This window comes from Rhinolophus sinicus, chromosome 18 (genome assembly GCF_057876585.1).
Source record: "Rhinolophus sinicus isolate RSI-liver-muscle chromosome 18, RSI-T2T, whole genome shotgun sequence".
Classification (NCBI taxonomy): Eukaryota; Metazoa; Chordata; class Mammalia; order Chiroptera; family Rhinolophidae; genus Rhinolophus; species Rhinolophus sinicus.
Window position 1 is genome coordinate 47,195,045 of NC_142518.1, and position 18,075 is coordinate 47,213,119.

The following is an 18,075-nucleotide window of genomic DNA, read 5'->3' on the forward strand; positions in this document are numbered from 1 at the left end:
TGGTTCCTTCTCTCTTACCTTCTTCATCTTTAAAACGAGAATTTAAGACTAAATCATCACTCATATCCGCTTCAGCTCTGATATTCTATTATTATTTGGCCAATTTGAAGCAGAAATAACAATGTTCCTACTGGGGTATCCCTTTGATTCTAATCAGGCTAAAGTTCTCTGACTTAAAAAGGAAAGATAAATGCAGTATAGCTCAGGAAATTTCACCACTAGGTGTTTGATTTCCAAATACATGAAGATTGTTTCCTATGAGTTCTATTCGAGGCAGCAGGCTAAAAAAATCAAGACTTACACACCTGCACCCAAAGCTTATTTGGTGAAAGCAGACAGAAGGAAAATGAAAATACTAAATGGTGAGCTTATACAAAGTAGCAAATTGTTTGGGTTTTTAAAAATCTGAATATCTTTTTGTTCTTTACTTACTGAAATCCTGCTATTCTTAATAGGCCCAGCCCAAACTCTCCTTCTCCTGGAAGGCTTGCCTGACTTCCGTCCTGAAATTCCACTCCTTATCACAGTCCTCCAGGATCCCTGACTTCCTCTGTGAAATCTTACATCACTATATATGACACTCTTAGGCCCTTATCACATATGTCTTGCCTTATATTTGTGGCAGTTGCATAATGTCTTATCTGCTTATCTATATTCTAAAAAACTGCTAGGAGGTGGCACTCTTTCTTTTACCATCAATCCCCTCCCATTTTTTTTCCTGCATTCTCTCCTCCCCAGCTGTATTTGATTCACTGGTCTGCTTTTAGCAGTTATTCAATAGATGTGTGCTGAATGGAACTAAGGCTGTGGAGGGGAGAGAACAGCACAATAAACTCTAGACACACTAAAAGCAAGTAGGATTTTTTTTTGAATAAACAAAGTCTCACCTCCATATTCTGCCAGATGCTGGAGTACAGAATAAAAAGACAAAGCAGAGGCAATATATTTTAGCCTGTTGTCAACATATTTGACCTAATGCAAATTTAGATTAATTTACTTTTTTTCTTATTTTATTTCCTCCACCCCTGCTCAGAACTATTCTCACCACGGCTTGCGTAGTACAAAATCATTACAGATTGCTTTGGCAGTTCAGTTTTCCAATCCTGGAATATCTCCAGTTTTCCTTTATATCTTATTTTTCCAATTATAATAAATTCATTCACATCAAGGTTTTCAAGTAAATATATTTCTAGGAGCATAAGGATTTGAAAATCAAGACTTCAGGAAGAAGGAAATGCTTACCTCCAAATGACTGATGTTTCAGGTATTAGTGAAGGAAATATTTTGAGGCAGAAAGCCTTACAGGTACTCTCTATAATATACCACACAGGTATGTCCTGCACTATCATACTTCCTTCTCCAGTAGCTTAAGTGAAAAATTCTCTTGCTCTGAGCTAGATATCTTGAGGATTGTCTTCAGCTGCCTTCTATTCACCTTCTGGCGGTGCTGGTTGTGGTAGTAGTGGTGGGGTGTTAAGTGCCTGATACAGTATGGCACCGCCCGGGCTCTCAGGCTCCGAGGTTCCTTGAAACATTATCTTCAAGGGGCTGTCACTATGGGTCTGGGTTACAGGAAACCAGCCTCTTTTCACCCAATACTTCCTAATCACTGAGAGGAAATGGGAGTTTACCTGCACTCCCTGGTCACAGGGACTCTGAGGGGAATGTAGAGTGGGTGGACAGGAAGTGGGAGGTGAGTTAAGTATCTCCAAATTGCTCCTAAAGAGTATTTATTTCAATGGCAGAAATTTGGAGGTTTGTACATCCAAGAATACCTTAGGCAAAGGTCAACTCCACTTTGACTTCTTGTATTCGGAGTTACCTTAGGGATATCCTTAGAAAAGGAGTGTCCACTTTGGTACCTGAACACAACAACTGAGGGGCTATAGAAAGGATCACAGTGAAGACTGCAGTAGTCCACTAACTATGGAAGGGGCCAGAGGGTACCTAGCTTAAGCAAAGGGCTCCAAAAATAAATAGGCTGTGTATTATCACAAACTCAAAGCTGAGTGCAACCACAGGATTAGAAGACAATGCACTGTAGTCCTATAAATAGAAACGAGAGTTTCTTTGCTAAGTGTAAAGCTTTGCAAGCTCTACGTACAGCCCATAGCATGTCACTGCACCCTGCATGTTAATGAGAGAGAGAGAGAGGGAGGGAAGGAGAGAGAGAGAGAGAGAGAGAGAGAGAGAGCGCTGCCCCCTGGAAAACGGAAATGTTCAGTGTGCACAGAGTGCCTTGCATATTTCACTCTGACATCTCACTACTATGTTTTCCAACATGGTAGTGGTTAGGTAATGCTGATGATTTTCTGTCTTTCTTTAACTTCTGCTTTCTTCATTTTTCTTTTGGCTTTCTTTTTTGGTTTTGTTTTGTTTTATTCTTTCTTCGCTCCCTCTTTCCCTCCTCTCTTTTATTTTTTTCCCTTTCTCTCTCCTTTCCTTTTCTCTTTCTTTCCTTCTTTCCTTCTTTCCTTCCTTCCTTCCTTTCTTTCTTTCTCTTTTTTTTTTCTTCTGGTAATGAAGGGGGATTGGATTGGTTGTTCTCAGAACAGGGTGCTGGAATTGAAGCACAGATCAGTAGCATCCTTGTTGCAGTGGCTGTGGCATGAATTCTTTGGAGCTCTCTGGAGAAAACAGAAATAAACTGAAACGGTAGGCTCCAGTTTTTTAATGCTTAATTAGTTCTTTGTCTGTGCTTTTCACCCTTGACATCTGGAATTGTCCTCTTCACACCAGGTTCTGGATAACCTGTCAGATCTAAGAGTGGTATGAGTATAATAAACTTGGACCATCCTCGTATGTCATTTCCTTGGTATTTGCACAAACAAAAATAATTATATGGTTGGCTGCCTGAGGTGGGAGGGGGAGGTAACTTTGAACCTGGAGAAATGTAAGTTTTATATGGAGAGGTTTTTCATAATGTGTTTTGTTCAATTGATATTGAGTAAAATAGCCCCGTGAACATTTGTCATTTAACCAACTCTATTGAGTTACTTGCATGAATATGCCGGATGGTTTTTATTTACAGGGCTATAACTCTTTAGATATAATATTTTCATTTTCTGGATGATTAAAATAGTTATATTTACGTTGTTTTCAAAATGATTTTGAAATACTTATAACAGACTTAGTTTATTTTAACAAAATATAAGTGAAATTGTCCCTGACTTGCATGTCGTTTCTCTTTTGTGCTCAAAGAGAAAATATTAAGGAAGGTGTCTTCTAACTTTAAACCAAATGATGAGACTATCAATGGCATGTCACTGCTAAGAGTTGCATTCAGAGATTAAAAGAAAGGATGTATTTCCACAGTGCAACATAACCCAGGATTAAATCTCAAATGGCTTTCCTGCTCCTTTCTCTGCTGTCAACAGTGGTGTGCATCAACTTCATTTTATATTGCTCTAATCTTTCCAGGGAAGAAAAAAGTTACAATTTTATTCAATTAGCAGAGCTACTATTTGTTAGAGAGCTTTGGGTCATTCACCAAGGAATATTTCTTTCCTGTAGCTACTGTAAATCTCAAGTATGCTGGAAAAGGCATCGATTTTATAGATATGATTCAAGTTTTTTGGCCCATGGAAATATTCCACCAGCCATACTATCAAATATTTGGATCACATAAAAGCCGTCCTCCAAGAAGTTTGTGTCAGAGGCAGATCTTTTTTTTTTTTTTATTACAGAAAATGTTCTTTGGACTTATGAATACATTCACTACTTTACCTTGCTATATGTTTGCAGTAATATTTCTGTGAGGCAGGAACCGTCTAATTTGTGTATTCTGTTGGGGGCAGTGTAATATGGTCCTGAATATTGTAAAGGTGAATAAACACAAAGTAGGACAATGACTCCTCCAAAAACTTCATTGAATTGCCACCTAGAGATTCTTAGGAATGAATGAATTCAATTATCCACCTTTGCACTAGCTAACTGAAATGAAGAGGAGAAAGAAGAATGCCTTATTTTCATAGGCAATTTAGGCACAAATCAGATACCCTAAACCAGAAAGGGAATTTAATTCCTTCTTCTCAGCCCTACCTATTTCTGAGAGGAGGGACCACAGATAGTAAATAACATTTCCCTTGTCCATTAAAGTGACCTCCCAAAAGTCTTCCTTATGTGCCATATGTCTCAAGAATCAGTCTGCAGAATCCTAGTCAGAGAATAAGAAATGATCAGAAACAATTCAAATCCTATCACTCACAGGAGCGATGGCAAACATCTGAGACTCTTTTATGCTTTGGGAAGTGACATAGATTGACAGTTTGCATTTTACAATTGGAAAAACTGAGGCTCAGAGAGTTGAAGTGACTGGGTCACGTACATCTGTGAGTCTGTGGCAGAAAAAAGGCTAGAACCTAGATTTCTTGATGCCTTGTCCAGTGTTCCTATCACTTCTTCTTATTGTCTAACAGAGCTTGAGAATTACGAGACACGTGCATTATTCATTTGGGAAATGTTAAAATATGTCATTTTGAAATCACTCAAAAACCTCTCAATAGCAGGGACACACCTCAGGCTTTCCCCAACGCCCCTGATAATATAACAAACCCTGAGTTTTGGCCTTTACCACTGTTTCCTTGCAAGAATAGCAGAGAATTATCCCTACTGTGCCTACAGAAAAAAATCACAAAATGCAAATCAATACACAAGAATATAAGTTAGGTCCAAGTGCTGTAATGCAATGTTAACACAAACCTGGTAATATACTGGATGCTTATGTACTATATTGAGTGCCAGGGATACAGTTTGGCCAAGCTATAAGATAAGAGAAAGTATTCAGGAAGTCCGGAGGTATAGGAGATTCCAGACTTGAGAAGGCAGTCAACATTACTGGGTATCTGCCTGGCAAAAACAGGTATGAATAGGATAAAGTGTGAGAAAGCTAAATATATAATAATTGGTGGTATGTGAATCCCGAAGAGGATGTAGCAATTAGTAGCTTGACTATTACTAATGTTTATCATACAACAGAGTGATATCTGGGATTAGAAAAGTAAAGTGGGTTTTCTTGGTACAGTCATGGAAGGCAATTGGGAGTGGAGAGTGTGCTTCGGAGACACTACTTTAATTTGCAGCAATGGCTGCATTAGCATCAGCCAGGAATCAAGACACAGACAGAGCTCCTGAGAAATAATCAGAAGTGCAGGATATTAACCAAAATCAAGTCTGTATAGACTCTGGAGATTTGGGTATGGACCAGAAACTTTGCTGACTCTCATTACCTAGTGAGGAAACCAAAGTTTAAACCATTGGCCATATCAGTATGTGGGTCACATAGAAGCATGATTTGTGTCCAAAGCATGAGTCAAGGCTGCCCATTCAGGCTCAGTTGTATCTCGGACAGCATAATAAGTATCTCAGTAGATACTCAAAATATATGCAAATGTCTACCACCAAGTCTAAAGCCCCTCAACTCCTTCCTTACTTCCTGGCACTATATTTGTTCTTCCAAAATTTTTTGCTCCATCTCACACTACTTATGGCAGACAATGACAAGGTTTTATCCACATTCTCATCAACAGAAGAAAGGCTTTAAAATTGTTATAATTGTAATTAGTTAGCTAAAATTCTTTTCAGCTTCACTTGGCAGATCATATTCGGGTATTTCTTGTAAGCTAATAACATGTTAGCAGATATTTCTTATAAGTGGATGACTTATTTTATATGATAAAATAATTTTTACAAGTTATTTATAGGGTAACAGTAATTATACTTATTTACTCTTTGGAGCATTTAACCATTTTTAAGTGATGCAAAGTGACCTGTGAGTTGGTTCTTTAAAACTAAAAATTTCTTATCCTGTGTGGCTACCCTATTTTGAAGTGTCAGACCAAATGATGTGCTGAAAAATGAATGGCATATAGAAGACACAGTGATTTATTATTTATCAGATGTGTTTTTTAAAGCCATTTGATGCCAAAAATGCAAAAGGAAATTTTTTCTTGTTTTTTTGTGATTAATATCACATCAACAGATATAATAAAGCCACCCTGATTACAGAGGCAAATTAAGTAATAAAACAGTAGTTCTAAAGTACAGAAACAATTTCTGTCCCAAATTAACTATAAAAAGTTGAAGAGTTCTTTTTCTTCTTCCAGGAAAATTAAAGTTGTCAAGACTAATGTGCATTTGGCAATTTGACATATATTGTGTATATTAAAGAATCAAGGATATGTACTACACATACTCATAGAGTCTAAAGCAAAATAATGGTGTTGTCTTTAAACACAATGATACAACAAAGCTGGATAAATTTTATAAAATAATTCTATCAGAATTGCTATAAGATATGAAATTATGTTTACACGTGGCTCCCACAGTGGAAAGTTAAATGATTATCCAAATAATTCAGTTAATGTAGATAGAGGAAGAGTATAAGTTAGGTCCAATAAATAAACTTTTCTTCAGTAGGCATCATGTTGTTCTCTTACTGTTTTGCCCAACTTACATGAGTAGTTTAAATTTGTAAGTATATAAATATATATTTTTTGCTTGGGTAGTAGGGACCTGCAAAGGTGCTTTATAAATCTATATTTTCCTGTCCCTTATTAATTTTTATACCAAAGATTTTACTCATTTAATATACTAAATATATATTTATTTGGCTTCTTCTCCCCACATTCTAATAATAATAATAGCATCCTCCTTCTATCTACTTGAGTCCATTTTTGGTCAGGGTCTGATTATTTTGTTGTTGTATTTTGTTTTGGTGTTCTAAAATATTTTTTTCACAAGTAAGGTTTTTTATTGGTACTAGACTATATGAAAATCAAAACAACTATTGTTTTGTTTTAGTAACTCTTTTTTTAAAAAATTATTTATTTGGGTGACAATTGCTAGTAAGGTTACATAGGTTTCAAATGTACAGTTCTTCAATACATTATCTATATATCACCGATTTGTGGGATATAAAACTGAAAGCAACAAAGGAACAAGACAAACAAATAAAGAAACAAAAACTCATAGACACAGACAATAGTTTAGTGGTTACCAGAGAGTAAGGGGGGAGGAGGTTGGTAGATGAGGGTAAATGGGATCAACAATATGGTGATAGAAGGGGACTTGACTCTAAAATGTTTTTAAAAGCTTGTTTCTCTTTTATCCTAACATCTTTTAATTATGAAGGTACTAGACTCTTTTTTCTAGGAATGTGAGAGTTAAACCGAAGTGCTACTGATTTTTAATACTTCATAAAACAAATTTGATATAGTAAAGGAAAGTTCATTAAACTAGCATTAGTTTCTCTGGAGGAAAACCAGTAACAATAGAAATATCTGTTTTTTATCAAAAGGAGGCACAGTCCATATCAAAGCATCCGGTACAGTAACGCCTTTCTCTCTGAAGGTCTATGACCCCCAAAAGCCTATCAAAACTAAAAATAAAAAAAAAATAAGGCTCGTGATTAATTTCACCTCAAAGGATATAATAAAGCTACCCTGATGCTGATGGTGGTATACCTAGCTGAAACAGTATGAATATGAATATGACAGACTGTGAAGTGGCCAGTCTAGATAACCAACCCAGAATAATTGTGGAAAGAAGATTTGGGGCCCAAGTTATTGAGAGTCGGATATCATCCATTGAATTTTGGGCTACTTAGCTTAGCTCTTGCCACTTGCTGAAAGGTCCTTTTGGTCACAGAGGATACAGTAAACTTCCCTCAATTTTGGACCACAAAATTTGATTAAGCAAAGCACTATGAAGACGTTTTGCAATCTGCAGAGAGAACAGTGCTGTTTCTCAGAATTCAGAGAGTATAACCCAAATTATATTTGACATAGAAGTACTTATTAATAACCATCTTGGTTTTAAGTTAAAGTTGTAACAATTAAACCTTGAAAAATACTATCTATGTGTCTGTTTGAGTCTTTTCTAGGGGGGAAAATCACTCAGGAAATTTAAAATTGACTGACCTCTAGGAATCACTAAATTTGAAAATCCCTGTGACGTGGTCCAAGAGAGAAAAGATATTAAGGTTGATTATCCTGGGTTGTAAGTTACTCCCTTACTGGAACTTTGGCTAAACATATACAACCAGAGTAAAAACCTACATTAAACAAATATCTGGAGAATATGGGCATGATGGTTAATCATGCTGACTGCTCCCCAAATGCCATGGGATCTCCAATATATGGGCTATTTTAATACAGTGGATAGAGATACAGTCTTTTCCCCAGCCTTTTCATTTAGTGACACATTTGGAAAATTGTTGAAAATATGTTGGATACAGATAAAATGAAAATTGATGGTGAACCATCAATAACTCCTTTCCAAATACTGTATGATGTTAATTTGGAAATTTTAAGTCTAATCTAATAATATTTTTATACATTAACCCTCTTGTCATATTGAGCCAAAGAATATGAAATACTTCTGAGAAGTGGTGATCAGTTCATTACTTTTTCTGTAAAATTTCAGCATGTTTATTGAAAAGATGAAATTTATTTATTTTAATATCTAAAAATGTGTTTTTAAAATAAACTTTTAATTTCACATAATCCTTTTGTAGATATGGAATTGTTTTTAGGTTTTAAAAATTCATTTTGGAATGTAAATTAGTTTTGATTTGCTTGGGCTCACTCTTAAGCATGCTGACTTCATTTTCTTCATGGAGAATTCTGAGCCTATGGTCTTGTTCTATTCTCACTGCTCTGGAAGGTCAGTTTGGTTTTTGTAGAAAAGGGAAAATAATAATAATTCTCCAATGTGATTTAGGGGTTTAGAAGTATATTTTGTTGTTACAAAATCCTCCTAAAACCTCAAGGTGTGAACTTCAAACCAGGGCCAAATTCCTCACCATGGACTAAAGGTCAACATCAGATTCAGGCCATCTCTGAGCTGTTGATTTCCTCCCACCAGGAACTTATGCTCTATTCTAAATTGAGTATCCTAGTAATGACTCCAGAAAAAGCTTTTAAATATCTAAGCTGCTACAAAGAGCTTATGATTCACCAGGTTTTTGGAGTGAATCTAATACTAACTCTAATTTTGATTTTTGGGTTTTCTACCATCAAAAATAATGATTCTTCTGTTTATTTGTATCTTCTTCAATTTCTTTCTTCAGTGTGTTATACTTTTCCGAGTACAGGTATTTTTTTTTTTTTTAAATTTACCTCCTTGGGTAAACTTATTTCTAGGTATTTTATTTATTTCTGATGCAATTATAAATGGGGTTATTTTCTTAATTTCTCTTTCTGATAGATTGTTATTGGTATATAAAAATTCAACCAATATAAGATACTCATATCTCATAATAGGATAATTATGGTAACCCACGGAAAAGAACTGTATGCTCAAACAAGTTACTTTAAAAATTATTAATAAAATTGACAGTCTCTCAGAAATGAAAGGTTAAATGTAGAGTGTACAAAAATTTTATTTGTAATATATTTTCCCTGAATCTATATGGAAAATTTTCAATAAATACTATTAATATTATAAGTAAAAAATAATGATTCTTATTTATTGCATACTTATGATATACTAAGTATTAAGCAAGATCTATCAAATATTCACAATAACTCCATTACTTCCCTGTTTTATAGATGAGAAAAGCAATGTTAAAGAAATTAATAACTCTCCCAAAGTTGTACACCTATCTTGGTTGACTTTCAAACCCAGTTCTGTTCGTTGCCAAAGCTCTTTCCATCATGCTATGCTGTCTCTATATGATAAAGCCATTTATCACTATTTTTGTCCTTTTCCATTTGAGATTCAAGACAGTTCATAATAGAAAGAGTCAACATTCACCAATGTAAAAATAGGTTTTGTTACCAGAGGGTAAGGAAGGAAAGGGGGGGTTGGTAGAAGAGAGTAAAGGGGTCAAATATATGATGACGGAAAGAGAACTGACACTGGGTGGTGAACACATAATGCAATATATAGATAATGTACCATAGAATTGTGCCCTTGAAACCTATATATTTGCTTCCTAACCAATTTCACCCCAATAATTTCAATAAAAATTAAAAATAGGTTAAAAATAAGTTTTGTTTTTATTAGACTTAGGCTAGGTGACCTAGGAAATGGGGGCGAACAAAACACATAAAATATAGAATAAAATGGATAAAAATAGGAGATCCTAGAAAACATAGATGAAATATTTCAATTATCTTTAACCAATATTTATGGTATATTTACTAATTTCCCAGTGTAGTATGGGCAATAATAGGAGTCATATAAGATATAGCCCCTGCCCTCATGGAGTTTATTGACTTGGGAGGATAAATTAGCACATATTAAATCTGACTATACAATAGGGATTTAGAAGAGGGTATGGGACTTCACAACTTATTTTGCCTTAAAACAGTGAATCACTATACCCATTCACACTAAGTTCATGTGATGCAAAAAGGAAATCATATTAGAGCTTTTACAAAAAAATATGTTTTCTTATTCCTAACTTAATCTATGCTATGTTAAGATTAAAGGTTCTGAATTTCAGATAGAATGCTATATCAGAGACTAGGACAAAATAAGTGGTTTTAGATGCAAGTTAAAATCAACACAAGGAAAGGGCTCAGAAAAAACTTGTAAATAGAGACTCGCCTAAACAGCTCTGGAGAAATAGATTTATTTACATGTATACTTGTCTACTGGCCTCCTACTTCACTCTATATTAACTATACAGTGCCACAATTGGAGGGAAAATTATGAGATCTTTCATATACAAAATTGGTGTTGCAAATCAACATAAGAAGAGATATATTCATATTTGTGAGTCATTTTTTCTTTAAGACCAAGGACTTGGAGATATAGGATACTTGTTCCAGGTTCAGAGTATAATCTGTGGCTATATTACAGAGAATTAACTGGAATCTAACTCACATACTGAAGTTTAGGAGCTCAGTGTTATAACCAGCTGACCCAACTGGCTACGGAAATCTGGGTAAACAAAATAAAACCAAAACAAACAAAAATACAGAGAAAAGATTTTCAGATAGTTCATTTCCTGATAATGTTGGTTATTCCCCATGTCCTCCTACTTTCTGCAATCCTCCCACTTCAAGTTTATACTTCCTTGTCCAATAGGAAGTAGAGGAAGGGCCTTGGGACATCCATTCCTGACTCTGTTCTAAATAATACTTTTAGCAGGCACCAGTCACAAGCTTGAGCTTCAAGTTGTGCTCCTCTGGGAATGGCTATGGGTAAAAACCTAAACAAGGCAGTAAGCCTCTGAATTTTTCAGTGTCTCTAGCTGTGAAAACGGTGTGATTGAGAACATCTCTCTCTCAAGGATATGGATCACCATGCTAATGCCTAATGGGTACTTTACATTCCTTTGTACAGAGTTCCTCTGTATAATTTTAAAAAATGCCATATGCAACTAGCTTGAAATCACACTGGGAAAATTAAGTTGCACTTGCCTTACGCCTGACGGATTTTCTTCAGCACATGAGAGCATTATGATTGGTCAAGCTTGCAGCTTAAATGCTTATGAAGAGCAGAATAGTTATAAGGCTTGCAGCTGAATAGATGAGAAAGAGAAGTATGAGTTTTAGGGATTAATGAAATCACTGCTTTTAGAAATGGCACATGTAATGGCACACCCACATTAAGGTGTGTATCCTACATATATGGCAGCTTTCTATAGAGCTTAGCTGTTGACTTGCTCAATTTAGCAAATGACTGTACTTGTTTTTCTCTTGCTTTATCTGTTGTGTCACTGCTACCAGACTACAGGTTTTCAAGTAGAGAGGCCATATCTCTTTTTTATCTCCAGTGACATCTAGCATGGTGACTTGATTTACAGGAAGGCATTGCTCATCTCATGACTTCATTCCTTTTTCCTAGATCGATAATTTAAGGAAACTGTAGCAGCAGGAAAGGGGCCAAGGAAGAAAGAGAACATTTATCCTGATTTATTTATTTTCCTCCCAGTCTTGCATAGCAGCAGAAATGGATGTTTGTGTATTTCTGTATGTGAGGAGGGCAGTCAGGAAGACCGATGGCTAAGAGGCAGGAATAGGTGTCGATTTTTTTTCTGCGCATAGTAAAGAACACTAGCTTCCATGCCATTGCAGATAGAAAAATGAGAGACGTATTTCCAGGGATTTGTACACTGGTGTTGATTTATAAATTTGACAGCCCTTAATAACACGAACAAAGCTTACATCTAAACGGTATGACTTTATGAGGGGAAGAGAAATAACCGCGCACATATTAGTTACGAGGAAGTGTGATGTGAATAAAAGAACAGAAGTTTTTGGATTAAAATTTAGGTTCTAGTCCTCACTGCCATTAAATTGGTATGTAACCCAGGATGAATCCCTTCCTTTCTCTAGTCCACAATTAACCTTGTTTGTAAAAAATAAAACATCAATAAAGATTAATAGATTATTAATAAAGATTTAATAAAAACTAATAAACTCTAATTTGTGTTTAAAATGCTGAATCAGTTCTGTTAGTAATTGAAACATTATAATAAGGATCATTGAATCATTATCTATGTAAAGTTGGGCTCATCAATGAAAACAGCATGTTGCCCCAGGTAGTATGTGCTGGCTGAACTTGTTGACTTACTCCATGTGTAGGCTGCTGAGCAGGCTTCAATGTATGATATGAGGGGTCCAACCTGTTTAAAACCTCTCCCCTACTATCCTCCCATGGTGCTGTGATCCTTTTCGCTTGGGTCTGCAATGGTTGCCATGAATTCTTAAAATAAAGCTGCAGGGAAAATCCCTGCACATTCTCTTTGAAAGTCCTGGATAATACCCGGTAGTTCACTGTTATTAACGTATGAGCTTAAATTCACTTATCAAATCTCAGTGGTTTTGAGCTTATAAGTAGAAATAATGGTCCTAAGGAATATTTTGATGGGGACATGACAGGAAAAAGTCTGTACCAACCAGGAAAGCCCTCCTAAGACTGTGGGTCTAGGATTGGTGTTGAGTTTCATGACTTCCTTGTATATTTTGGATATTAGCCCCTTATTGGAGGCACTGTTTGCAAACATTTCCCATTCAGTTTGTTGACTCTTTATTTTGTTGATGGTTTCTTTGGCAGTGCAGAAGCTTTTAAGTTTGATACATTTATTTTAGCTTTTACTTCCCTTGCCTTTGGGGTCAAATTAATAAAATGTTCTTTGAACCCAAGATCCATAAGTTTAGTACCTATGATTTCTTCTATGCAGTTTATTGTTTCAGGTCTTATGCTTAAGTCTTTGATCCATTTTGAATTAATTTTGGTACATGGTGACAGATAGCAGTCCAGTTTCATTCTTTTGCACGTAGGTTTCCAATTCTGTCAGCACCATTTATTGAAGAGGCTGTCATTTCTCCATTGTATGTTTTTAGCTTGTTTGTCAAAAATTATCTGTCCATATTTATGGGGGTTTATTTCTGGGATCTCAATTCTATTTAATTGGTCTATGTGTCTGTTTTTCTGCCAATACCATGCTGTTTTGATTATTGTTGCCCTGTAGTACAAGCTAAAGTCAGGGAGTGTGATACCTTCATTACTGTTCTTTTTTCTTAAGATTGCTTTGGCTATTCGGGGTCTTTTGTAATTCCAAAAATTTCTGATGATTTTTTGTTCTATTTCTTTTTTAAAAATGCCATTGGAATTTTGATGGGGATTGCATTAAATCTGTATATTGCTTTGGGTAATATGACCATTTTAATTATGTTGATTATTCCAATCCATGAGCATGGAATGTTTTTCAATTTCTTTTAAAAATGTCTTGTGGTTTTAAGTATACAGGTCTTTCACATCCTTGGTTAAGTTTATTCCTATATTTTATTCTTTTTGCTGCAATTGCAAAAGGGATTGTATTTTTTTTAATTTCTTTTTCTGAGATTTCATTGTTAGTATATAGGAATGCAAGGGACTTTTGTACATTGATATTGTAGACGGCCACATTACTGTATTCGTTGATTATTTCTAATAGCTTTTTGGGAGTCTTTGGGTTTTCTATATACGGCATCATGCCATCTGCAAAGAGTGATAATTTACCTTCTTCATTTCCAATTTGGATGTATTTTATTTCTTTCTCTTGCCTGATTGCTCTGGCGAGGATTTCCAACACTATGCTGAAAAGCAGAGGTGATAGGGGACAGCCCTGTTGTGTTCCTGAACATAGAGAAAAGGGCTTCACTTTTTCACCGTTAATCATGAGATTAGCTGACGGTTTGTCATATATGGCCTATATTATGTAAAGTTATTTTCCTTCTATACCTATTTTATTAAGTGTTTTAATCATAAATGGATGTTGCATCTTGTCAAATGCTTTTTCTGCATCAATTGATATAATTATAGGATTTTTGTCATTTATTTTGTTTATGTGATGTATCAAATTGCTGGATTTGCGGATGTTAAACCATCCTTGTGCCCCTGGGATGAACCCCACTTGATCGTGATGAATAATCTTTTTAATGCATTGTTGCATTCTATTTGCTAGAATTTTGTTTAGGATTTTTGCATCTGTATTCATCAGAGATATTGGTCTGTAGTTCTCTTTTTTTGTGTTGTCCCTGCCAGGTTTTGGAATCAGGGTAATGTTGGCCTCATAAAATGAGTTAGGGAGTACTGTCTCTTCTTCAATTTTTTGGAAGAGTTTGAGCAGGATTGGTATTAGATCCTCTTTGAACGTTTGGTAGAATTCAGTAGGGAAGCAATCTGGTCCCAGACTCTTGCTTTTGGGAATGTTTTGGATGACTGATTCAATTTCCTTAGTGGTGATTGGTCTGTTTACATTTTCCAGTTCTTCATGGTTCAGCCTAGGAAGGCTACATGTTTCTAAGAAATTGTCCATTTCTTCTAGGTTATTGAATTTGGTGGCATAGAGTCCTTCATAGTATTCTTGGATGATTCTTTATATTTCTGTGGCATCCGTGATAACTTCCCCTTTTCCGTTTCTGATTTTGTTAATTAGTGTCTTCTCTCTTTTTATCTTAGTGAGCCTAGCCAAGGGTTTGTCAATTTTGTTAATCTTTTCAAAGAACCAGCTCTTTGTCACATTAATTTTTTCTATTGTCGTTTTGTTCTCTATTTCAATTAGTTCTGCTCTGATTTTTACTCTTTCCTTTCTTTTGCTGACCTTGGGTTTCATTTGTTCTTCTTTTTCTAGTTCTGTAAGCTGTAACGGGAGGTTATTTATTGGGGATTTTTCTTGTTTCTTGAGATAGGCCTGTAATGATATAAATTTCCCTCTTAAAACTGCTTTCGCTGCATCCCCAAAATTTTGGTAGGATGTATTTTCATTGTCATTTGTTTCTATGAATCTTTTGATCTCTCCTCTAATTTCTTCTTTGACTCAGTCGTTCTTTATAAGTATGTTGTTTAATCTCCATGTATTTGTGGTTTTTCCCGCTTTCTTTTTGCAGTTGATATAGAATTTCAAAGCCTTGTGATCAGAGAATATGCTTGGGATGATTTCAATCTTCTTAAATTTGCTGAGGTTAGTTTTATGTCCCAATATATGGTCTATCCTTGAGAATGTTCCATGTGCACTAGAAAATAATGTATAGTCTGATGTTTTAGAATGAAGTGCTCTATAAATGTCAAGTATGTCCATTTCATCTAATGTGTCATTTAGGGCTGCTATTTCATTATTTATTTTCTGTTTGGATGATCTAGCCACTGCTGTCAATGATGTATTTAAGTCCCCTAGTACAGTTGTGTTTTGGTTAATTTCTCCCTTTAGTTCTGTTAGTAGTTGGTTGGTATATTTCGGTGCTCCCTGATTGGGGGCATAAATATTGATGACTGTTATGTCTTCTTGTTGTACAGTCCCCTTCACCATTATGAAATGTCCAACTTTGTCTCTTATTACCTTTTTCACCCTGAAGTCTCTTTCATCTGATATCAGTATGGCTACACCTTATTTTCTCTGGATCCATTTGCTTGGAGTGTCAATTTCCATGCTTTCACTTTGAGTCTATGCTTGTGCTTGTAGCTGAGATGTGTCTCTTGGAGACAGCATATGGTTGGGTTTAGTTTTTTGATCCAACGTGCTACTTTGTGCCTTTTTATTCGTGAGTTCAGACCATTTACACTAAGGGGGATTATTGATATATGAGGATTTTCTATTATTCTGTCTTTAGTTTTCTGGTAAGATTGTGTTTCCATTGTTCTTTGCCTTTTTGTTGTTGTCTGTTATTTCTGTGTGGTGGTATTCTATGATGTTTCCCTTGTTTCTTCTTTTATTAGAGTATATATTTCAGTTCTGGATTTTTTTTTTTTTTTTGAGTGGTTACCCTTAAGTTTATGTAAAAGAAAGTTTGAAATTTAGAGTATTCCATTTTCTTCAGCATGCTTACTTTCTCTGTTCCCATATTCAGGCCTTTACTTTCCCCCTTTTTATGTTTTGGTTGCCACAAATTGTCCCTGTTGATAGTGGTTGAATAGCCTCCTTTAGTATTTCTTGTAGTGCAAGTCGTGTATTAGAAAATTCCCTCAGCTTCTGTATGTAAGTAATTAGGTGTTCTTAATTGCTTCTTAGATTCGAGGGTCCAGTTCTGTTCACAAGTTTGGGAAGTTCTCATCGACTATTTGTTTGAATATATCCTCTGTTCCCTTCTCTCTTTCTTCTCCTTCTAGTATGCCCATTATTCTTATATTGCTCTTTCTGATGGGGTCAGAAAGTTCTTGAAGAGTTCTTTCATTTCTTTGAAGTCTCAAGTCTCTTTCTTCTTCCATCCATGTCATTTCCAGGTTTCTATCTTCGATGTCACTGATTCTTTCCTCCTTCTGGTCAACTCTACTTCCTAAGCTGGCTATTTCATTCTTAATTTTTTCTATTGAGGTCTTAATCTCCAGAAATTCTATTTGGTTCTTTTTTAAAATTTTAGTCTCTTTCGTAAAATGCTCATGTTGTTCTTTGATTGTGTTTCTGAGTTCATTAAACTTCCTTTCTGTGTTTTCTTACATCTTGTTGAGTTTTTTCAGAACTGCAATCTTGAATTTTCTGTGATGTAATTTACATATTTTCATATCTTTGACTTCATTTTCTGGAGACTTTTCACTTTCTTTCTGAGCTGTCTTGTTGCTTTGGTTATTCATGGCAATTAATTACTTATTATTTCTCTTCTTAGACATCTGCAGGAGTGGGTTCTGCAACAGGTTGATAGGAACAGGTCTTTCTTTTGTTTTCCAGTATGTGTTGGTAGAATGTTTTATTTTCTCTCTGACTACAGCTCTTTTTTCTCTCTCACACTTTAGTGTTATGTTTTCTCTGCACTATTCCAGCTTCTCACACAATGGGGGGGATTCCCTGGAAGGTGGGCTTCTCCTCTGTTAACAGTTTGCCTGGGTCACAGGGCGCTGCGTCCCTGTGGGGATGCGGAGAGCTTTTGAAGTGCCAAAGCTCTTCCTGCACCAGATTCAGAATCCGTGTGTTTCAGCAGTTCTGTTTACTCCTGCAGGGATCCGCCCACATAGGTGATGACATTGGCGGGGTGATTTGTGAGAGATAGCCTAGAGCAATTGCAGCAACCACCACCACAGCCAGTCCTGCTTCCACTGCTCCCTCCCCTTTGCCGGAACTAGTTGGGGTGCGAATCTGTGTCTGCGGACCACAGTTCTCAGAACTGCAAATATTCTGTTCTTTTCATCTTGTACTGCTACTGTTCTGCTTCTAGCACTGGGTAGGTGGGGGCAGGGTGAGCTCTGGGATGGTATTGAGGGGGCGGCTAGTCTCAGTGCCTATGGCTTCCGGCTTCTGTCCTCCTGTCGGCAGTGAGGGCTTAAACCACCGTTTTCAGCCTTCTTCCCTCAGTCTTTACTCCAAGGTCTCTGCTGTGAGTGTGGGTTCAGCTGTGTTATATCCTGTCCCCTCAGCTCTTTAGGTGAATTCAGCAGTGAGACTCTTTGTCTTGCCTGTCTGTTGTGTAGGGAGTCATTTGTGGAGTTTTCGTTGTTCGATCAGTTGTAAATTCCAGGGGAGATTTCCAGAAGCTCACCTCATGCTGACTTTTGGATGACGTCTCTCAAATACCCATTTTTGATATCTTGCTTGACTCTTGCCCATGAAATATAATAAATGAAATGATTTAATATAAAGATCGTTGAAAGGATTAACTTGAACCAAATTTGAATTTGTTTAGATGGCAGCTGTTATATTGATTGCCT

At 36.0% G+C, this 18,075-nt stretch overlaps 1 protein-coding gene across 13 annotated transcripts in view; it reads left to right on the forward strand.

The window, feature by feature from the left end:
- The first annotated feature begins 2,163 nt into the window (after nucleotides 1–2,163).
- Nucleotides 2,164–18,075, forward strand: part of GPR174 (G protein-coupled receptor 174) — a 70,107-nt gene continuing 54,195 nt past the window's right edge. For 9 of the 13 annotated variants that reach the window (XR_016019919.1, XR_002136321.3, XR_012493341.2 and 6 more), the window contains exon 1: nucleotides 2,302–2,655. The gene's annotated coding sequence lies outside the window, so the exon portion shown is untranslated. The other 4 variants (XM_019717532.3, XM_074323679.2, XM_074323682.2 and 1 more) reach the window with 2 other exon arrangements.